The sequence below is a fragment of the Musca domestica genome, unplaced genomic scaffold, assembly GCF_030504385.1.
Source record: "Musca domestica strain aabys unplaced genomic scaffold, Musca_domestica.polishedcontigs.V.1.1 5, whole genome shotgun sequence".
NCBI lineage: Eukaryota > Metazoa > Arthropoda > Insecta > Diptera > Muscidae > Musca > Musca domestica.
This window is the reverse complement of record NW_026712346.1, coordinates 3,652,264-3,677,314: the sequence shown is the minus strand read 5'-3', so window position 1 is coordinate 3,677,314 and position 25,051 is coordinate 3,652,264. Positions and strand designations below refer to the sequence as shown.

The 25,051-nt window shown below is 33.2% G+C and overlaps 2 long non-coding RNA genes across 7 annotated transcripts in view; one reads left to right on the top strand and one right to left on the bottom strand.

Annotated features, from left to right (window-relative positions):
* The window catches only part of LOC105262165 (uncharacterized), a 60,654-nt gene that overhangs the window by 22,964 nt on the left and 12,639 nt on the right, over positions 1–25,051 (bottom strand). The gene's annotated exons all lie outside the window — the stretch shown is intronic.
* LOC105262164 (uncharacterized) lies at positions 1,099–23,986 on the top strand. 6 transcript variants are annotated; one of them, XR_009343292.1, is made up of 7 exons: positions 1,099–1,720; positions 1,785–2,032; positions 14,466–14,837; positions 14,902–21,517; positions 22,911–22,940; positions 23,006–23,384; positions 23,540–23,986. It is a non-coding gene; the product is annotated as an uncharacterized LOC105262164 (long non-coding RNA). The 6 variants fall into 6 exon arrangements; XR_009343293.1 differs by lacking the exon at positions 14,466–14,837; XR_009343291.1 differs by lacking the exons at positions 1,099–1,720; positions 1,785–2,032 and adding an exon at positions 7,960–10,419 and having other exon boundaries at positions 10,491–14,837.

Below are 25,051 nucleotides of genomic sequence, written 5' to 3'. Positions count from 1 at the left end.
TTTCATTCTTTGACACCCCTCTCAATATTAGGGGTATTATATTATAATAAATAGGTCAGATTTCACATACGCACAGTATGACACTTTTTCAATATTACGACGAAGTAGATAAGAAATTAACTCTACCTATAAATAAAATCATCTTGACATACGACAGCAAAGTAATTGCGTCTTTGAATGAGAAATATAGGGCAGAAGTAGTATGGATCTGGGGGAGGAAGTGGCAAATGCTATAAAATTTTACGACCTTAGACTTCCGTTTGCAAACCATGTATTGGAAGTTTTATACCCATCATAAATTAGTTGTGAAACAATTAGAAACAAATTTGTCTCGAGTTGTCGTTTTTCCTAATATGTTAGCGTGGACACATCCCTACAGTCGGATGCGCGTTTGATCCCTACATTCAGCCATTATCATCACGTGAGGGTAATTATTGGAAAATGTAATGAGACTCATATTTTGGTTTTTTATTTTTTGTGTTTTGTTTTTTTTTTTTTTTAATGTTTGAAAAGCTATTTGTGTGTGTTGTTTGGTTTTTTCTTAAGCCAGCCCTCACTTGGTATCATCCCATCTGTACCACTTGTTCCACAAAAGTTATAAAAAATGTACTTGAAAAAAATTATAAAGAATGTACTTGAAATTATTTTAGCTCACTACATTTAATCCATATGGGAAATCTGTTAAAAATTATTTTTGACGGCTAGATGTAAGAAGTTATTTGTAAAATTTTAAGAATTAATGAGGCATTCTGATCTTAGATATCCCAGTATCCCAAATGTACTTGTTGTATTTTTGAAGATCTAGGATGAAAAATATTTTGAAAAAATACATATGTGTCTGTTAGTGGAAGGTTCTTAGGTTCTCTATAGAAATGACTAGTGCTAATATCGCACAGAGTTTTTTTTAAATAGCTTTAGTATAACATAAGAAATTCAATCGCAAGCATCAACCCCAATTTTTTCCAAATCAAAATGGCACGACATTTTTGCAAATTTTGCTATGAAACGTTCACTATTAAAAACGAATATTTAAGGCACATTAAAAAGCATTGCCCCGGCTGTGGACATTTTTCTAATAATAATACACATCAATTAAAATTTCACCAAAAAAATATAGATGTCCTCCTATGCAAAATCAGCCATCTATTTACTCAAGATTACATAATAGTGAATATGCAAATTGCAATAGTGTAACCCTATCACCAAGCGGAATCAATTTATAGTAGACCAATTCACACGCAATGGTCATAACATTCCCCAAACGTCTGCACAAAGTGAATTGACACAGCAACCATCATGTATTCCATCCCAACAAAGTGAAGGTGGAAACAAATTCTGCAATAAGTGCCATAAAGCGGTGCGACATATGTCGGCTCACCTTCGCAGTGATGAACATCAAAGTGCAATTAGAAAAATTTTTGGTGAAAATGTGAACATTTTTAAAAACTCTTTTGGCAAAAACATACTAACCTTTGAGTATGTTAATGCAAAAAATATTTTGCTGCCAAATGAATTATTGAGCGATGCAAAAGCGTCCATAGTCAGCTATCAAGGATTTTGAGGCGAATAATGAAGATATTAGCATTAATGTCTTCGGCTATGATGGAAATCAGATCGTTGGACCCTACTATCTTACCACAAAAGAAAATCATCATATTAACTTGATGCTACTTCATCGGGGCGACAGGTTGCACTACATATTGATTATGGATATGTCAGGGTAATATAGCACAGTAATATTACTATAAAAATGATAAATAATGAATATAAATATTTATTTTTAGGTTATTACGTTCACAATTGACAGCACATAAAGCTAGATAAATCATTTGTAATGGTTGCATACAAAGTTTCACAACGGAAGCCGTATATGAGAAACATCAGAAGGAGTGTGTTGGGGTCATAACGGAGATGTCAAAAGAGGGGAAAACATCATTCGCTTTAAAAACTACCACAAAAAAGAGAGAGTACCATTTGTGGTCTGTACGGATGCCGAATGTATCCGGAGAACCTCATCACGAACACAGTTACGGTAAAAAGCACATTCCTTACGCATTTAGTTTTTATATAAAATGAAGTTTTAATGAAATTTTATATTTATTGTGACCCCGAAAAACTTTTTAGAAAATCGAATACGGGATTGTAAATTTATTTACAACTCGTATTTGTCAAAAACGGTACCAATGATTTCTTTGACTCAGAAGGAATTAGATGACTTTATTAGCAGTAGTGTGTGTCACATTTGTGAAAAAGCCTTGGGTAATGACCGAGTTAAGGATCATTGCCATTTAACCGGAAAATATCCGGGGGCGGCGCACAATGAATGCAATCTCAAATATCGTGTGTCAAAATTTATACCAATATTCTTTCACAATTTTTTTCAAATACCATTGCCATTTATTCTACAAAGAATTACTGCAGTGTGATGGAGACATTGATGTAATTCCTTTAAATAAAGAATTATATTTTCAACTTCATTTTTTATTAACATGAAAAATGGTTTAAATGAAATGGCGGTGAATTCAAAAAACCAATGGTGGAATAAATTTGAACTAAGTTTCTTAGACAGTTTTCGTTTTATGTCTTCCAGTTTGGATAGTTTAGCTAACAATCTACCTAAAAACGCATTTCAAGCTGTTCGTACACAGTTTCCAAATGATGCTGAGTTCAATCTGCTAACTAGGAAAGGCATTTTTACTCATGAATACGTGTCTTCATTAAACAAATTATATGAACGGCAATTGCCGGATCGAAATGAATTTTACAACAGGTTGACTGATAGTGAGTGTTCGTTAGATGATTATAGACATGCGCAGAATGTATGGAGTCACTTTGAATGTCAAACTGTCAAAGAGTATACAGAGTTGTATTTAAATACAGATGTCTTACTGTTGGCAGATGTGTTCGAAAACTTTCGAAGTTTATGCCCCCGTCACCATGGACTTCATCCTTGCCAGTATTTTATAGTACCATCACTATCTTGGGATGCCATGTTTTTGTGTAAGGGTGTTGAATTAGAGCTAACTACAGATATTAACATGTATAATTTCTGTAAGAATGGCATTGGAGCTGGACTTACACAATGTTCAAATAGGCACTCGGTAGCCAGTATTAAACACACTGCAGACTATGACCCTAGTAAACCCGAGGTGAATATTTATAACTTAGACGTCAACAATTTATATGGTAAAGCATAATGATTACTTTTGGTTTCACATTCGTGTACCCATTTTTCTAAATTACATGATTGATTGAGAAATGACAAATTTAAAGTGGTATATACACTTTTCATCACGTATCTTCTGTCTTCTCTTCCCATACCACTTATTATTAAATCCATTAATTCAGAATCCTCCGCCACTGAATGCTCATTTAACCAATGCAGGGTTAATTGTGTCTTGTTTCGATTTAGTTTCCGGTCTTTGCAATTCCGCTGTCTTACATGGTTACATTTGCACCGTCAAAACTACGACTAGGTTTTTAAATTGGTATTCCCTTTATTTTGTTTTTAGACAAATTCAATCACATGATACGTAAATCGCTCTCTATTCGTTGTTCGAACAATAATTATGAAATATCTACTTGATTCCTCACAAAAAATATTCTGAGCGAACAAACATTTTTGTTCTTTGTTCCATTCAAATCACAGAACTACAATGATCATATATTAAAGATCCAAGATAATTTATCAAAAAATAAATTAGGACATTTCAAAACTCAAAATAAAAAAAAAAATAATGACATTTTAAAAGTTTTCAGGAAGACTGAAAATTATGAATGAAAGATACAATTTTGAATGGCGTATGTGCATTCAAACGAAAGTAAATTTTGTTTTCTCTCTCCCCGAGGTACGCTTTTTGACCACTAGTTGGAATTTCGACAAAAATTTGGAAACAAGAGAGGCAGTATTTTCAAAATTTTTGTATCGACAAAAATCTTTTTGACAAGTGACTCTCCAATCGAATTAAGAAACAGAAAAAAACCAAAATGTATGTAAAATGTCAACATTAATACAAAATGTTCAAAACATGAATGAAAATTGTTGGTTTGGTGATTGGTGATTTTTTGATTTGCAACTGGTGGTCAGAACAGAATATCTTCTGGAGGGTCCTACTTATTCAAACACCGTCCAAAATGAAACAACAAAATTAACAAGTAAAAAAGCTGTGTGTTCGGTTGGGCCGAACTTTGACTATTTGGAACGAATTTGGCAATTTAAATAAAAATAAACTCCGTTAAAAATTCTTTCAAAATCATAAAAATATCGAATGTAGCCGTTATATTAGGTTCTATACGACGACATGGACCTGCATAGGCAAACCCTATCATAAAATTCCGTGAATAGTGTAGCTAAAATAATCAAAATACCGGCTATATGGGGGCTATACGAAGACGTGGAGAAAGCTTTCTGTCTTAGGATATAGTATCCATAGCGAACTTCAAATATCAAATTTTAAATAATTTCGGTGAATAATATCGGTAAAATCAACAAAATACCGAATATCGGGGATGCTGTTATATGAGGGCTATACGAAGACGTGGACACAGACAATTTTCTGTCATAGGCTGTAATATCTCTTACGAACTTCAAATACCATATTTGAAACAATTCCGGTGAATAAAGTCGCCAAAATTATCAAACTATCGATTATCGGGAGGTGCCGTCATATGGTTGCAATAAAATGTCCATGGCATTGTAATTGGCCCAGTTTGAATATCGAAAGTCTCGCAGACATAATATACATTTAAGTAAAATTTTATCAACCATCTTCATTTCGTTCGGAAGCTAGAGTGATTTCCACAGACGGACGAACATCGCTAAATCGACATAGAATTTTATGCTGATCAAGAATATATATACTTGGTGGGGTCTAAAATTTATATTTCTTACTTCTTTCTTACAAACGGAATGACAAACTTAATATACCCTCCATTCTATGGTGAAGGGTATAAAAATGAAACTTAATGAACATTTTCGTGTAAATTGTTGAATATTAAGATCGAAATATTTTGTGAGTAGCCGGCCTTTGTCTAAATAATAATTATATAATTATTATCCTTTTTTAATTAATATGTATTTTCAATAAGTTGCAACAATAGGGATTCAGATCCCAGAAGATGATCGACAATCGAAATATTGGATAAAATAAAGAGAAAACAGGAAACAACTAAATAAAATAGCTTTATTGACCTTCAGCCGAATTAAGAAGGTAAAGTCATGCAATCATATCTTTACAATTTTTTCAAAATTATTCATTTGCCAACATCTCATTGTCAAAATTTATATTTTAAAATCCATTGTATGTACACAAATCAGAGGTGGAAGCCATTTTTCGAAGTAGTTAAATTTGATAAGGTAAATTACAGAAAATGTAGAGATAAATATGCTTATCTGAAATGACTTTACCTTCTTAATTTTACAATCAGTCGAACCATCATTAAACATATTAAATTGGAAAAATTTTGTCTTATAAGATGCATCAACAGAAACTTGGCCAGTTCTGTTCCGAAAAACAGTTCTTATTTTTAATTCTTGTAAAAAATGGCTTGTTTCCAAATAAAGGAATTTGAGGCGTTCAGTGAAGGTCCGTACCCTCGTGGAGAAGACCCGAACCAGATTGGTGAATAAATGCGTGTATATTAGTCTTTTCTGACTCTGGTTTGGAAGTTGAGTCAACTTTGCGTTCGTGGAAGTTTATGTGAATAACATATTGTACATAATTGGTGCATTCTCAAGAAGTATTCCCCAATGGTCGTGGGCAAACAAAGTTCTGGGATGAAAATCACTGGCGATTCTATAAAGCTAAAACTTTTGCGATTTATTTTACAATTTTTTGTTCTACAAAAAGATTAAATTTGGTATTTAATTGGTTTAAAATTTGCTGGTTGGGGAAAATTGAAATCTTAATCCAAGGAAGTCATTTTTATTAAGCTAAGCCGTTCTTTTTAGCAACGTAACAAATATTCGTAAATGTTAATTCTCAGCCATTTCGCAAATTGCTTCAACAATCTTTTTTTTTAATCTAATGGATACCTGGGATCATACAAAAAGGCGTATTTTGGATGGAAAGAAACAGAAAACATGAAAGGAAAATCAGATATTACGGATCGTTACGAGAATGAAAGGATGGTCTTGATATTTTTTAAACAATTTAAACAAATTTCTCAAGAAATGCAAGAAAAAATTGGAGAAAGACGACAAACACCGAAACATATCTAATCTGCAAATTAAAACATTATATTTTTGCTACAATTGCTTGTAATCAAATAACGATAACTACAAACCTAGAACCATGTACTATCACTATTTTGAGGGACACTCCTTTTCACTTCATGTCGCTGGGTTGCAAGTCTTGCTTGCTCACTTTGAGATCCAAATGGAAATGGAGCTTTCACATGCGTGTCTGGGCTTCAGTTCAAAGACTATTCCTTCAAATCTACAACCAGAAATCACAACTTCGAAGTTTAACTCATACTCTTTGGAATGGATATAGGACTATTAAGCATTCTGATGAAAGCATTTAGATCAATTTTAACTCAAAAAAAAAACAAATTTTGATAGACAGTTGGAGGATGGACGGATATGTGATGACTTCTGATTCAAACAATGCGAGGAATAAGGAAATTACAGAAACATCCTAGATAAAATAACAATATGATGCCTTAATACTTTAATACTTAGAACTTGGTCATTTGCAGAAAATCAGTCCAAATGAAGAAGGGAATCACTATCTGTCGGTCCACCGGCAGACAGCGAGCGGGGCACGTCCAATGGAATTGTTAAAAAACAATGGTGTAAACTAATGATAAATTTTGGTTTCACATTCGTGTACACATTCGTGTAAATTACATGATTGATTGAGTAATGACAAATTTGAAGTGGTATATACATTTTTCATCACGTATCTTCTGTCTTCTCTTCCCATAATACTTATTATTAAATCCATTAATTCAGAATCCTCCGCCACTCATTTAACCACTGTAGGGTTAATTGTGTCTTGTTTCGATTTAGTTTCCCATCTTTGGCAATTCCGCTGTCTAACATGGTTACATTTGCACCATCAAAACTACGACTATGTATTTAAATTGGTATTTCCTTTATTTTGTTTTTAGACCAAATTGAATCACATGACACGTGATTCGCCCTCCATTTGTTGTTCGAACATTAATTATAAATATCTACTTGATTCCTCACAAAAATTTTTCTGAGGGAACAAACATTTTTGTTCTTTGTTCCACAATGATCATTTATTAAAGATTTTTATTTATTAAAGATTTCATTTATTAAAGATTTATTAAAGAAATTTATCAAACAAAAAAAATTAATTGTGACATTTCAAAATTCAAAATAAAAAAAAAATTTAATGACTTTTTAGAAAGACTGGAAGACTGAAAATTATGATTGAAAGATACAATTTTGAATGGCGTATGTGCATTCAAACGAAAGTAAATTTTGTTTTCTCTCTCCCCGAGGTACGCTTTTGTCCACTAGTTGGAATTTCGAAGGAAATCTGGAAACAAAAGAGGCATTATTTTCAAAATGTTTGTATCGACAAAAAATTTTTTGACAAGTGACTCCAGCCGAATTAGGAAACAGAAAATACCAAAATATATGTAAAATGTCAACATTTATACAAAAAGTTCAAAACATGAATGAAAATTGTTGGTTTGGTGATTGGTGATTTTTTGATTTGCAACTGGTGGTCAGAACAGAATATCTTCTGGAGGGACCTCCTTATTCAAACATCGTCCAAAATGAAACAACAAAATTAACAAGTAAAAAAGCTGTATGTTCGGCTGGGCCGAACTTTGAATACCCTCCACTATTTGGAACTAATTTGTCAATTTAAATAAAAATAAAATTCGTTAAAAATTCTTTCTTAAGTCTTAAAAATATCGAATGTAGCCGTTATATTAGGTTCTATACGACGACATGGACCTGCATAGGCAAACCCTATCATAAAATTCCGTGAATAGTGTAGCTAAAATAATCAAAATACCGAATATATGGGGGCTATACGAAGACGTGGACCTGTGCAGACAGCTTTCTGTCTTAGGATATAGTATCCATAGCGAACTTCAAATATCAAATTTTAAATAATTTCGGTGAATAATATCGGTAAAATCAACAAAATACCGAATATCGGGGATGCTGTTATATGAGGGCTATACGAAGACGTGGACACAGACAATTTTCTGTCATAGGCTGTAATATCTCTTACGAACTTCAAATACCATATTTGAAACAATTCCGGTGAATAAAGTCGCCAAAATCATCAAACTATCGATTATCGGGAGGTGCCGTCATATGGTTGCAATAAAATGTCCATGCCATTGTAATGGCCCAGTTTGAATATCCAAAGTTCTGCAGACATAATATACATTTGAGTAAAATTTTATCAACCATCTTCATTTTGTTCGGAAGCTAGAGTGATTTCCACAGACGGACGTACATCGCTAAATCGACATAGAATTTTATGTTGATCAAGAATATATATACTTGGTGGGGTCTAAAATTTATATTTCGAGGTCTTACAAACGGAATGACAAACTTAATATACCCTCCATTCTATGGTGAAGGGTATAAAAATGAGACTTAATGAACATTTTCGTGTAAATTGTTGAATATTAAGATCGAAATATTTTGTGAGTAGCCGGCCTTTGTCTAAATAATAATTATATAATTATTATCTTTTTTTAATTAATATGTAGTTTTAATAAGTTGCAACAATGGGGATTCAGATCCCAGAAGATGATCGACAATCGAAATATTGGATAAAATAAAGAGAAAACAGGAAACAACTAAATAAAATAGGTTTATTGACCTTCAGCCGAATTAAGAAGGTAAAGTCATGCAATCATATCTTTACAATTTGTTCAAAATTATTCATTTGACAACATCTCATTGTCAAAATTTATATTTTAAAATCCATTGTATGTACACAAATCAGAGGTGGGAGCCTTTTTTCGAAGTAGTGAAATTTGATAAGGTAAATTACAGAAAATGTAGAGATAAATATGCTTATCTGAAATGACTTTACCTTCTTAATTTTACAATCAGCCGAACCATCATCAAACATATTAAATTGGAAAAATTTTGTCTTATAAGATGCATCAACAGAAACTTGGCCAGTTCTGTTCCGAAAAACAGTTCTTATTTTTAATTCTTGTAAAAAATGGCTTGTTTCCAAATAAAGGAATTTGAGGCGTTCAGTGAAGGTCCGTACTAAAGGCCTCTACAAGACGAATTGTATGAATTATGCTTTTTTCGACACACTGACTTTGTCTACTCAATCATGCGCTATGTATTTGATAGACAATGACAACCAACAACATCCCCCATTTTGATTCATGTGTGTCATTGTCTAAGGTTCGATCGTGGCATGCCTGACTCGAATATTTGCATGGTGTTCTCCATAAATGCAGTGTGTGGTCGATGACATCGAACCGTGTCATCGTCAAATTGTGTGTCATTTGTGTACGTGTGCTTAAATTGAGAGAGTGTGTGTTACTTTCGACGGTGAGGGAGTGTTTTTGTGTGTGCTGTAATTTTGAAGTAACAAACACCGCGTAAATATAAAATTGGGTTCAATAAAAAATTGTGCATAGACATCAACAAATGAATAGAAAAAAATTAAATATATACTGAACAATCCCAATTTATTGGTGATTATCATAAAATTTTGGTCATAAAAGGAGGTAAATATTGTTTGCCTATTTTTTTTATCTACATGTAGTGTTCTTTTAAAATGAAAGTTTGTTGGCAGAGATTAGAATCTCATTCAATAACAGAATTGAACAATAGAAGTATATATAGTGTTGTTACGGGAATTACAGTGGCACTCATTCCCCGTTACACCTCAATACCGGAAGCAAACATTTATGAAATTATAATCAAAATAAGAAAATTTTTTTATTTTAGATTGTTTCGTCAATAACGAAATGTAAAAATTTTGTGTAGACCAATAAGAAGTACCTTTAATATTGTAGTAATCGCCAAGGAATTGTTTATTACAAAAAAATTATTTTTTCACATATCGGAAAAGCAGGTTGCGATTACGCTTTGCCTTTATCACGTGTGTGTCTTTTTCGTTGGCAATTGTTTCATATTTGTTGTTGTTTTTTTGATAGAACATTTTTGTATGACACACTATTCAACATTTCCTTGTATTGGTCATTACATGTTATGAAAATGGGTTTGAGTGTGACCGACATGACGAGACATCGAACATTTGGTTGAATGTCACGTACTGTTATGCGTTTGATCAAACAGGGCTCAACATGACGAGCGTTTTCTCTGCATGGCATAAATAGAGAAAATTGTCACATTTGCAGCCCTTTAGTCCGTACCCTCGTGGAGAAGACCCGAACCAGATTGGTGAATAAATGCGTGTATTCTAAGTAGTGAAATTTGATAAGGTAAATTACAGAAAATGTAGAGATAAATATGCTTATCTGAAATAACTTTACCTTCTTAATTTTACAAACAGCCGAACCATCATCAAACATATTAAATTGGAAAAACTTTTGTTTTATAAGATGCATCAACAGAAACTTGGCCAGTTCTGTTCCGAACAAAAACAGTTCTTATTTTTAATTCTTGTAAAAAATGGCTTGTTTCCAAATAAAGGAATTTGAGGCGTTCAGTGAAGGTCTGTAGCCTCGTGGAGAAGACCCGAACCAGATTGGTGAATAAATGCGTGTATATTAGTCTTTTCTGATTCTTGTTTGGAAGTTGAGTCAACTTTGCGTTCGTGGAAGTTTATGTGAATAACATATTGTACATAAGCTAGGAAGCGCTGGATTGATGATGATTGGTGCATTCTCAAGAAGTATTCCCCAATGGTCGTGGGCAAACAAAGTTCTGGGATGAAAATCACTGGCGATTCTATAAAGCTAAAACTTTTGCGATTTTTTTCCAATTTTTTGTTCTACAAAAAGATTAAATGTGGTTTTTATTTGGTTTAAAATTAGCTGGTTGGGGAAAATTGAAATCTTAATCCAAGGTAGTCATTTTTATTAAGCTAAGCCGTTCTTTTTAGCAACGTAACAAATATTCGTAAATGTTAATTCTCAGCCATTTCGCAAATTGCTTCAACGATCTTTTTTTTAATCTAATGGATACCTGGGATCATACAAAAAGGCGTATTTTGGATGGAAAGAAACAGAAAACATGAAAGGAAAATCAGATATTACGGATCGTTACGAGAATGAAAGGATGCAAAAGATATTTTTCAAACAATTTAAACAAATGTCTCAATAAATGCAAGAAAAAAATTGGAGATAGAAGAAAAAACCCCGAAATATATCTAATCTGCAAATTAAAACATTACATTTTTGCTACAATTGCTTGTAATCAAATAACGATAACTACAAACCTAGAACCAAGTACTATCACTACTTTGAAGGACTCTCCTTTTCACTTCATGTCTCTGGCTTGCAAGTATTGCTTTCTCACTTTGAGATCCAAATGGAACCCTAGCTTTTACATGCATGTCTGGGCTTCAGTTCAAAGACCATTCCTTCAAATCTACAACCAGAAATCACAACTTCTAAGTTTAACCCATACTCTTTGGAATGGATATAGGACTATTAATATTAAGACTTGGAACTCTGATGAAATCATTTAGATCAATTTTAACTCAAAAAACCAAATTTTGATAGACAGTTGGAGGATGGACGGATATGTCATGATTAGGGAATTAGAGAATCATCCTGTATAAAAAAACAATATGATGCCTCAATACTTTAATACTTAGAACTTGGTCATTTGCAGAAAATCAGTCCAAATGAAGAAGGGAATCACTATATGTCGGTTCACAGTCATAAAGCTCAACCGTCTCACAACGACATACGAAGTAAAATTTAACGCTTATAGTCCCTCATCAAAAAAAGACAGTTTTAACGACATTCGCCAACAGGTTTTTATACTACGAAAATTAAAATGGATTCTATTAATACGCCTTTCATGCAGATATCACAAAAATGTATCAAAAAGCATTAGATTCACATCAAACATAATGTCATGGTATTCTCTTTAGGCAGTCACAGTAGAGGATAATGAATCAATCAGTCACGTTTGGAGTTAACTGTGCACATTTAGCATTTAAAACACTTTTGAAACTAGAAAAACTATTAGCTTGTGGAATAGGAATTAATCAAGGGCTGAAAGGAGTTAACATCCGTTTTTGACTCTGCTGGATTTACACTTATGAAATTGGCGTAAAACAGTTACTACTACTAATTTGATCAGGCCAATAGAAAATAACCCAAATGAAGTAGTATAGTTTTGTCATAAATAGCAAAGTAATTGGATATCTCTTGTAGCTTCAATTAAAAAACTGCTGTCATCCAGCCTTGAATTATGTGGGCAAGTTTTAATGTCCAAATTAGTTAATTCCATTGTATATAGTATACAAATACTCAACACAAAGCCTGCTTGCTTCAATTAACCTTTATTGGAAGTAGTCTTGGAAATTTCTGTTCGTCTGACCAACGTATGTCCGTATTCTGCCAATTTGTTTGGCAGTTTTTTTTCTTTTGTTGTAGAGTTTTTTCTCTCTTGATTGTCTGCTAACATTTGTAGTAAATACCGAGTTTGCCCCATATATAATATATAACAACAAATAAATAGACCTATAATATCTAGAGTGGTCACAAAAACCTTCCTGGTCATTTGTTATACCTTCCTCAAACTTTATTAGAGACGTCATAGGGTTAAGGCATGAACTTCAAGATATCATTGACGGTTTACGGAAATCCGATGACGTCCGTCACTTATGCAAGGGAGGAATTAACACCGTTTAGTAGAACCACCCTACTGTTTCGCTGGTACTCAAACATCAGTCCAGCGAACTCAACCTTCAGCGACAGTATCATATTACATTCGGCTATGGTAGTGACTTGTAGATAACACAGCAGTTGTGCACAAGTGTCGTGACAACGCCGTATCGGTTAGTCGAAAGTAATAAATCAAGTGTGAGGCTGAAAGTGTTCAAATAAAATAGTTCTGTTTAAAAAATGTCTTCGTGTTTTCCGCAAAAAATAATCGAGAGTTAGGTATTCTCAGCTTCTTAAAATTTATAATGAACTGTGTTCTTAACTTGATTAAGCTATGGCGTTCACCAGCGAAAAGCTAAAAGCAATCGTGGAATGCGCCGTAGGAGGTACGTTCGCGACGCAAAAGCAGAGCTTTAATCAACAGCGACTAGAAGTTAGGGAAGAACTCCGAGAAACAGTCATACCTACCCCTGAAGTGGAAACCTATATATAGATAAGATTAAGTATCTCGTCATGAAAAATACGATGGCAGTTCCAAGCATTACGAGGCCTTAGGCATAATGTGGAACAAAATTACGAGTTCAGTGGATATGACAATTTCATTCTTTGACACCCCTCTCAATATTAGGGGTATTATATTATAATAAATAGGTCAGATATCACATACGAATTAGATAAGAAATTAACTCTACCTATAAATAAAATCATCATGACATACGACAGCAAAGTAATTGCGTCTTTGATTGAGAAATATAGGGCAGAAGTAGTAGGGATCTGGGGGAGGAAGTGGCAAATGCTATAAAATTTTACGACCTTAGACTTCCGTTTGCAAACCATGTATTGGAAGTTTTATACCCATCATAAATTAGTTGTGAAACAATTAGAAACAAATTTGTCTCGAGTTGTTGTTTTTCCTAATATGTTAGGGGGACACATCCCTACAGTCGGATGCGCGTTTGATCCCTACATTCAGCCATTATCATCACTTGAGGGTAATTAATGGAAAATGTAATGAGACTCATATTTTGATTTTTTTATTTTTTGTGTTTTGTTTTTTTTTTTTTTTGTTAATGTTTGAAGAGCTGTTTGTGTGTGTTGTTTGGTTTTTTCTTAAGCCAGCCCTCACTTGGTATCATCTAATCTGTACCACTTGTTCCACAAAAGTTATAAAAAATGTACTTGAAAAAATTATAAAGAATGTACTTGAAATTATTTTAGCTCACTACATTTAATCCATATGGGAAATCTGTTAAAAATTATTTTTGACGGCTAGATGTAAGAAGTTATTTGTAAAATTTTAAGAATTAATGAGGCATTCTGATCTTAGATATCCCAGTATCCCAAATGTACTTGTTGTATTTTTGAAGATCTAGGATGAAAAATATTTTGAAAATATACATATGTGTCTGTTAGTGGAAGGTTCTTAGGTTTTCTATAGAAATGACTAGTGTTAATATAGTACAGAGTTTTTTTTAAATAGCTTTAGTATAAAATAAGAAATTCAATCGCAAGCATCAACCCCAAATTTTTCCAAATCAAAATGGCACGACATTTTTGCGAATTTTGCTATGAAACGTTCACTATTAAAAACGAATATTTAAGGCACATTAAAAAGCATTGCCCCGGCTGTGGACATTTTTCTAATAATAATACATATCAATTAAAATTTCACCAAAAAAATATAGATGTCCTCCTATGTAAAATCAGCCATCTATTTACTCAAGATTACATAATAGTGAATATGCAAATTGCAATAGTGTAACCCTATCACCAAGCGGAATCAATTTATAGTAGACCAATTCACACGCAATGGTCATAACATTCCCCAAACGTCTGCACAAGGTGAATTGACACAGCAACCATCATGTATTCCATCCCAACAAAGTGAAGGTGGAAACAAATTCTGCAATAAGTGCCATAAAGCGGTGCGACATATGTCGGCTCACCTTCGCAGTGATGAACATCAAATTGCAATTAGAAAAATTTTTGGTGAAAATGTGAACATTTTTAAAAACTCTTTTGGCGAAAACACACATATTGATTATGGATATGTCAGGGTAATATAGCACAGTAATAATACTATAAAAATGATAAATAATGAATATAAATATTTATTTTTAGGTTATTACGTTCACAATTGACAGCACATAAAGCTAGATCAATCATTTGTAATGGTTGCATACAAAGTTTCACAACGGAAGCCGTATATGAGGAACATCAGAAGGAGTGTGTTGGGGTCGTAACGGAGATGTCAAAAGAGGGAGAAAACATCATTCGTTTTAAAAACTACCACAAAAAAGAGAGAGTACCATTTGTGGTCTGTACGGATGCCGAATGTATCCGGAGAACCTCATCACGAACACAGTTACGGTAAAAAGCACATTCCTTACGCATTTAGTTTTTATATAAAATGAAGTTTTAATGAAATTTTAAATTTTATATTTATTGTGACCCCGAAAAACTTTTTAGAAAATCGAATACGGGATTGTAAGTTTATTTACAACTCGTATTTGTCAAAAACGGTACCAATGATTTCTTTGACTCAGAAGGAATTAGATAACTTTATTAGCAGTAGTGTGTGTCACATTTGTGAAAAAGCCTTGGGTAATGACCTAGTTAAGGATCATTGCCATTTAACCGGAAAATATCCGGGGGCGGCACACAATGAATGCAATCTCAAATATCGTGTGTCAAAATTTATACCAATATTCTTTCACAATTTTTCCAAATACGATTGCCATTTATTCTACAAAGAATTAATGCAGTGTGATGGAGACATTGATGTAATTCCTTTAAATAAGGAATTATATTTTCAACGTCATTTTTTATTAACATGAAAAATGATTTAAATGAAATGGCGGTGAATTCAAAAAACCAATGGTGGAATAAATTTGAACTAAGTTTCTTGGACAGTTTTCGTTTTATGTCTTCCAGTTTGGATAGTTTAGCTAAAAATCTACCTAAAAACGCATTTCAAGCTGTTCGTACACAGTTTCCAAATGATGCTGAGTTCAACGTGTCTTCATTAAACAAATTATATGAACGACAATTGCCGGATCGAAATGAATTTTACAACAGTTTGACTGATAGTGAGTGTTCGTTAGATGATTATAGACATGCGCAGAATGTATGGAGTCACTTTGAATGTCAAACTGTCAAAGAGTATACAGAGTTGTATTTAAAAACAGATGTCTTACTATTGGCAAATGTGTTCGAAAACTTTCGAAGTTTATGCCCCCGTCACCATGGACTTCATCCTTGCCAGTATTTTATAGTACCATCACTATCTTGGGATGTCATGTTTTTGTGTACGGGTGTTGAATTAGAGCTAACTACAGATATTAACATGTATAATTTCTGTAAGAATGGCATTGAAGGTGGACTTACACAATGTTCAAATAGACACTCGGTAGCCAGTATTAAACACTCTGCAGACTATGACCCTAGTAAACCCGAGGTGAATATTTATAACTTAGACGTCAACAATTTATATGGTAAAGCAATGACACAATGCTTGTTTTAAGTTTTTAACTCAAGAAGACTTGGAACAATTCAATAACGTCAGTAAAATATTGGCGATTCCTAATGATTCACCAACTGGTTATTTTTTTAATATGGATTTAGAATATCCACAAAATCTACATGACAAACACAATGATTTACCCTTTTGTCCTGAATCCAAATGTGTCGGTGGTTGCAAGATCAAAAAGTTGATTGCAGATTTGAATGACAAAATGTCTTACACCATTGATTATAGAGTGCTTCAAAAATGTATCCAGCATAACTTAATTCTTAAAAAGTCAATAGCTGTTTACAGTTTACGCAATCTAACTGGCTTGCAGCATACATAATGATGAACAATTCTGTTTATGGCAAAACAATTGAAAATGTGAACAAAAGGAAAATCGTTGAAATAAGAAACCATTGGGAATCTTATGGGAAGCCCTGGGGGCACGGGATTTCATCCCAATTTTCATAGTTTAACACACTTTGCAGATGGTGGCAATTCAAATGAACAAAGTGAGTGTGAAGTATGATGGATTTTGTATTTTAGAGTTATCAAAATGGGTCATGTACGATTTCCTCTATGATTTTTTAAAAGTAAAGTTTGGTTATGACTTTATTTTAAATTATATGGATACTGATTCCTTCATACTAACTTTCACTAACCGCAAGCTCTTTGCCGAACTATCACGAGAGGATATTATGGCTGGATTTGACACGTCAGATTCTTCGCCATCCAACCCATATAATATACCAATTCTCAATAAAAAAAAGTAATTGGAATGATGAAGGACGAGAACTGCGGAAAGACGGTATCGGAATTTGTAGGCCTTAGGCCAATAAAGTACGCTATAAAAGTCCACAATAGTGAAGAGGTAAAGAAATCAAAGGGTGTTAAAAAATCAGTTTCGAAGCAGTACACCATCGACACGTATAGGAATTGTCTGTACAATAAAATGAAATATTACAATAGTATATATACATTTAGATCGAGGAAACATGAAATATATACAGACAATATAATTAATATAATAAAAACAATTTTTGTAATGATGTTATAGATTTAGAAAATATATATAGAACTAGATGTAGATATAAGTAACATACCCCCTGTAAATACAATAGACATTCCTTTAGACGGGGATGACAACTCTATTTTTGAATTGTTGAAAATGACTTTGTAAATATATAAAACAATTTGTATATATTTAATGAAACATTTATTGCTTAAAAATAAAAAAACAATCAAACATTTATTTTTATTTCACAAATATACTTAATTTTAAGACATGGAAGCATAAATTACTTATACAGCTCTTCGAACAATTCCGGTTAAAGGTATGTATTCCACCAGTCGGTCATGAATGATTAGACAATATGATGAGGTATTTTGAGATATTGGAATATTGGTGGTAAATTCGATTTTAAAATCAATCGGTTCAATTTTTACAGCTTCATTTTGATTGCTTATATCAATAACGGTAATTGGATTATGTTTAAAAGTAGTGTATGTTAGAAGCGGATGTGGCTCACTCATATAATATGTTTGTAGAAACTTGGTATACATATCATAAAGTATTACATAACGATTTTCTGAGAACTTAAGATTTAAATCATCATAAGGATAAGTCTCAGAATTCAAGTGTACTTTCATGTTTTCAAGATCACAATGAATCAATTTGTTGTCCCTTTCAAACACTAACGCAACATATCGCGGTCTTTCGTGACTGGCAGACATTTTAACACACAATTATGTTTTAAACCAACAGAAAAAGTTGGATTAAAATAACAATCCCAACTTCCTTAATAGCTTTCAGGAAACTAATTTCTCTATAATCAGACAAATTAATATGTTGAACTTTCCACACAATATTTGTAATTGTTAGTCGAGTCAGTTGAATGTAATTATCGCTCGCAAGAGAATATTGTTTCCCACACAATTATGCCTCAGTCTAGCGTTTGATGAAATTTCTCCGTTTGCTTTTCTCAAATGCCCTTCAATGTACAAATAGCTTTCTAGTGGTAATATGTATAAATCTTGGTTTTGAATGCTGATACATATTTTATCATTATTTTTAAATGATTGAACATAAGGTACATATCTGTGGTAGTCCCACTTTACGATATTCTCATCAGAGAATGGCCTTTCATTTATATTAATAACTTAAGACATAGGGTTTTATTTTAATTTAAGTAATTTCAAAAACTCTTTATTTTCTTTAGATAGAAATGGGTTTGTCGGTTTGACAACTTTAGTGTGAATGTTTGGAGTTTGTTTATAATTGCCTTGGTCTTATATGAATTCGAAGTGTGATTTCCTCACCACGATCAATCAATCGACCTTCTTGATCTAGTATTAATATTTTAAGACAACTAATTTCCTTGACGTTCAAAGGCAAATAAATAAGGTTCAATGGTCTTTCATCCAATTTATAGCCTGGAGGAACATCTATAGAAAATTCGTGAAGAATATGTGCAGGTGAGTTGTTCATAAATGATCCAGTTACTGTGTTGCATTGTATTTGAACAGCATTCACCTTCAAAATATTTACTGGAAGGTTAGATATGTGCCTTTTCCCCGGCTTCAAAACTTTGTCTGTGAAACCAAAGAGTTTGAGAAATCTATATTTCTCCTTATTGAAATAAACAGGATCATAAGAAGATGTAATTCCTATTTGTAATATATTATTATTGGCTTTAATATCTATAGATCTATTAGAGCTGTACTCGGTTTCCAAAAAGTCTGCAATATCTTGCAATTCATATGATCCTATAGATATTTTTATTGTATCATCTCCAATATGATTATTATCCTCATCCACATTAGAAATTGAATTGTACGATTGGAAATCAATTAAACTACACTCGTAATCAGTATCACCCAATTCAATGGGTGGTGAATAATTTGAGCATAAAACTGAATTACTACCCGGCAAAGTAAACGTTCTTGACATTGCAAGATTCTATGTTGTAATATATAATACATAACCGAATCTGACACTTTCATATTTTATTGTTAAAAAATTATTACAAAACATTATTTTTATTTATCCACGAATTATTCCGATTTGAGAACCCCAACCATTTCACATAAACTTTGTCATTCTTTGATTTTAGAATTTTCTCCACCAAATATGTGTTTGGATATTTTGTAGGTAAAAGTTCTTCTCTATAAAAACATCCTTGTATTGAATTTCCTTCAAAATCTTCGAGCAGATATGTAGGGGTTGGTTATTCTTATCCTTTTTGTTCTAAAAATTTCGGTTGTCCAGTTTGGAGTATAACCCTTTTCAAAATGATGTTTATATTTGCTGATGCGTACGCGATCACCGACATGAAGGTGTGATTTTTTTTAAAAGATTTTTATATAACTCTAAACAGATCTCAGCAGTAATTTCTAGTTTGAGGAATTCACTTGTATTGTATTAAATCCCTATAGAGTTTGATCCATAGATAATTTCTTTTATGACTAAATTCTTTCCACATCATTCCTTTTAGGATTCTATTGAACCGTTCAACAATTGATGCTTTCAATACACTGCATGTAGAATAAAGATTTTGTTCTATATTTATGCATAAGCTCGCCAAATGTTTTACTAAAAATTCTTTCTCATCACAAGTTTGCAAATTCTTGGGAATTCGTCCGATTTTCAATATTTTTTTCAAATGCTGCACAAACTTCTAAGGCATTTTTAGATTTGAACGCTTCAGCCCATGCATATTTTGAAAAAGTATCAATCACTGTTAGCATAAACCTGTATCCCATGTTTGCTTTAGAATATTTGCCCATTTCAACTAAATCAGCTTGCCATAGATCGTCAATTCCCTTTACAATGACCCTCGGCCTTTCAATTTTTTTCTTGCCTGAGTGTGAAGTTCATTCCCTATTCCTCGTTACTCCATCTTTTATTTAATCTATTATCTCACAGTGTATGAGTAAATGTAGTTATCGATAAAAGGTCATAAAGTTCGTTTAACGAGTGTTTTAAACGCGATATTTCTTCTCTTATATCAGAACTATCAATTCTTCTATCCATTTCATTAGGATCGCCCCGTATATATAGTTGGGTTTATCGAGATTTACTCTCATTAGGCCTTTGCCGCTGTGAGTATCATCTATCAAGTGTTTTATAACACGTTTATATTTATATCCTCTGTTGGATTTCATTCGTTCATTATGTTTATAGTTTACTTTATATGCATTAGAGTCCAGCAAAATTTTTTAAATATTTCTAATTCTGAAGCGTCATAATAGATAATAATAGACCCGGTGTAAATGCCCAATGTTGATTTCCAATAATTATTTTTTGATCATCAACTTTGAATGGTTTGTCTCCAAATTCCGCTCTCCGTTAAGATCTTTGTGTGATAAAAGAGAAAGGTCAACGGTATTATCATTGTCCGTATAAAATGTGTCGTCTCTTAAATCTGACTCATCGTTTTCCCCACATTTTAGGTTCTGGCTTAATATCGTGTTTAAATTTGTTAACGGGTGTACTCATAGTAAAATAATTTCTATATGATTCAATATTTTTCTTCTTAGGTACTTGGGGATTGAATGCATTATCATTCGTTAGTTTTAATAGTTTATGGCTCGTTTTTATATCTTCCCTTTATAGTCCACTTTTGTTATCCCTTACTTTATGAAAAGTGAAGGATAAAGTTCACATTATGGGGATTCATTATTACATCCTCCCTTTAAAATAAATTTATTTTTTGCAGAGATATGGCAATTAATTGCCCTCAACGATTACTTTTTGTAAATGTAACTGGTAGTCACTGCATTTTTTTACAGTGGCATCTTTATTTTACAAAATTAACAAAAATTAACAGAACGAATTTGTATTAATTTCGTAAAATAAATATACAATTATTTCTGCAAAAAAATAAAGCGAAAATGGATAACCAAAAGGAAACCAGTCACAGAAAACCATAAGCATATTATCGAGAATAAAAAGTCAGATTCCGTCGTTTGGAGAAGAAGCAGTCTGGAAGAAAATTGAAGATGATTTTGCGGCCAGCATGGAATTACGACGACCTTGAAAAGCACTGCTTGATAAATACGAGGTTTTAAAACGCAAGTCGAAGATTGAACTTGCAGAACAGAAGTTGCAAACATATCGTAAGGGTGGTGGAATGGTGACTTGTAAAGTATCTACTGTTTCGGAAAAAATTGCGGCTTAACTCTAGTTTAGTAAAAACTCTTCAATTTTTTTCGAAAGTTTTTCCAGTGGTAGGTATTTTTACCCTGATCCCGGGAAACTATTTTTTTCTTGGGGACGGGCCTGGGACCCCAGATTTTTGACCCGAAAGTCCGGGTTCAAGACCCCGACTAGACCCGGATCCAATTACCGGATATAGGCAATATTGATATCGATTGAAAGCTTATGAAAATACCTATCCAACAAGTGGCTCGGAAGTTACAGTCAAATTATCGATTTTTTGGACCCGGATTTTTAATAAAACCCCCAAAAAGTCAAAAAACGGTCCATTATGGGGGACAACAAAATTGATGCCAAATTATAGCTGACACTCTTACCTTTCCAAAATGCTGCAATTTGGGCTAATACCTTTATACCTTTACTGAGTCCAGAGATATGAGTCTTTCCATCCGCATAACCCGATTCTAACCAGTTCATTAAAACTAAGTTTTCAATAAAAAAGGTATATTTCGCGTAAGCATCAAATTTACAAAAGTTTGGTTCGCGTTAACCGGTGTAGGACATACCCAGAGGAGAAAATCTCAAGCCCCGGCCGAAGGCCGCCTACTTACAAAAAGTATCCAATTTAGAAAACTTTGGTTCGTGTTAGCCGGTGTGGGACATACCCAGAGGAGAAAATCTGAAGCCCCGGCCGAAGGCCGGCTATTTACAAAAAGTGTCAAATTTAGAAAACTTTGGTTCGCGTTAGCCGGTGTAGGACATACCCAGAGGAGAAAATCTCAAGCCCCGGCCGAAGGCCGGCTACTTACAAAAGGTATCCAATTTAGAAAACTTTGGTTCGCGTTAGCCGGTGTGGGACATACCCAGAGGAGAAAAACTCAAGCCCCGGCCGAAGGCCGGCTATTTACAAAAAGTGCCAAATTTAGAAAACTTTTGTTATTCCGACGACTGCTACGCGCAATAAACCCTTTTTTATTGAAAACATCATTTTACTGTTTAGAATCGGGTTATGGGGATGGAAAGACCCATATCTCTGGACCCGAAAAAGGTATAAGCACAAATTGTAGCAGTTTGGAAAGGTAAGAGTGTCAGCTATAATTTGGAAACAATGGGCCCTTTTTTGACTTTTTGGGGGTTTCATAAAAAATCCGGGTCCAAAAAATCGATAATTTGACTATAACCGAACCGTAACATCTTACCCCATCATTTGACCACTTGTTGGATAGGTGTTTCCATAAGCTTTCAATCGATACCAATATTGTCTATATCGGGTAAGTGGATCCGGGTCCAGGCGGAGTCTTGATCCCAGACTTTCGGGTCAAAAATCTGGGGTCACGGGTTCGCCCCCCAAGAAAAAAAAAATAGTTTCCCGGGATCAGGGTAAAAATACCTACCTCTGGAAAAAAATTTCGAAAAAATCGAAGAGTTTTTACTAAACTAAATTTGTTCCAAAATTGCTTCCAGGCTTGTAAAATACGTATGATAGTGATTTCGGTAAGTTATTTATACAAAATGCTACACTGAGCAATTTGATGACTTTTTTTGTATTTCTCTTGCAGTGGTTGAACCTGATTACATTGACTACAGTGAGTTAAATGCATCTAATGAATTTATTGAGGAAAGCAATAAAGAAAATGTAAGTTGCCTAATAATTACTCTGTTCCAGTACTCTCAAGAATCTACTAGAATTGCAATTTTCTCCGATATCATAAAGAGGAAGTCGGTTATCGTGTAGTGAAAACTATTACATTCTTGCTGTTCTGGAACAGACCAAATATGTCATTGCTGAAGGAATACACTATATACCACACGTGAAAAAAGATATATATGTTGGTGAAAAAATTCTTGACAAAACCCACGGGAAATATACGAGCAAGTTTCAATAAATACCATTTTTTTGCCAATAAAAGTGGAATTTTACATCGTTCCATTAGCTAGGTAATATTCTAGAAGTAGAAAAATTTTAAATTATTTGCTCTTACCGATTTTTACGGGGTTTTGTTAAGGGGTCCCAATTCTGTTAAATGCTAAGTAAATTTAGTGACATTCAAAGTTTTAGGTGTTTTACTTATACTTTTCTATATATTTTTTAGAACAACTCGATGAATATTTCAACAGAAAGAAAGGTCAACCGACTTTTGCCCACAGACTTGAAAAAAGCCTAGATCAAAATAACTGGTTAACGGCGGCAAAAGAAAACGCAACCTAGAGGAAGAAAAACTTGAACTTGTTCTTTTACAACAGAGCTTTAACAGGAACGAGAATATTCGTGCCCAAGAGAAGCATGAAAACGATGAAATGCGTGCTTAAAAAAAGAATGAACACGAAATATCTTCATTGAGACTGGAGAATGAAATTTTGCAGTTAGAGTTGGAGGAAAAGAGGTTAAAATTTTTAGAGTAATTCAAATGTATTTTATAATTGTAAATGTATTTTGTAAATATAAGCAATATTGTTAGCTTTTCAGCACTTAAAAGACTGAAAATAGAATAGAAATTTTTAAATAAAAACTGAATTACAATTCGATTTATCCAACTAAATCTTTTAAAACCGAATCGTTTAACAGTGTTTAAATTTGCTGTGTTTTTCACAGCACCGCAAATTCAAACGCTGGCTTAACAATGTGGTAGGTGTTATTGTTTTTTTTTTTTTTTTTTTGGCTTTTTTGGCAGATGTACAGCGAAGCGATGTGCGCTGTGAAGTTTTTATAACCGCAGCGTAACGCAGGTTCTGTGAATATGAAAATGTAACTTTAAAGCACATAATCGTAACCATCGGAAAAAAGAAGTTGCCAAGTTTAAGAAAGAAAGAAATTTAAGAAAATTTTTAAGAAATTTTACATGAAATATTTGGAAATATTATTTGAAAAAATGAACCTACATATCTTTGAGAAACGCGCGAAGAAAAACATAAATCGAGCTTGCGCGCAAAAAGACATAAAATAGCACGTTATCGTTTTAAAAAACATAGTTAAACAACTGCCCTTTTGAATATACCTTGTAAAATAGTTTTCAATCAAAATGGTTCTTGGTTCAATTATGGCTATATTGTGAAGTACAACACATGCTAAACGAAGACCCATTGATAGTACTGGAAAACGTTTTTTCCAAACACCGAAGCCTCTCTCAATAGTATTACGTGTGCGAATTTGAGATTCGTTAAAAAGAGCTTCAGGTCTTGTGCATGGATTTAGCAATGGAGTCATCATATATTTGCATTGTTTTCGGACAGTTCATCCTTAACTGAAACTTGTGATAACGAAAAACGATTTATGTGTCCGACAACATCACTTTTTTATATATCGGCAAGATGTAATAACTGGCCTATATCTTCCTGAGTAAATATCATCGTCTTAGCTGATTGTTAGAAATCCATATTTTTCTTTCCAGCATTCAGGACATATTTCTTTAGATTTTTCAAAACTCATATCACTTCCAACATGATCATTGTATTATGTTTTAAATTTAAATCATCTTGTTTGAACATAATAATCATATTTGCATTATCACGTAGTAATTGTTTCAGAATCCTAGTGTATGTCTGACATAAATAAAATGAATCGACATTTTTATGGCGACCCATACTGAAGCATGTTTTAATATTAT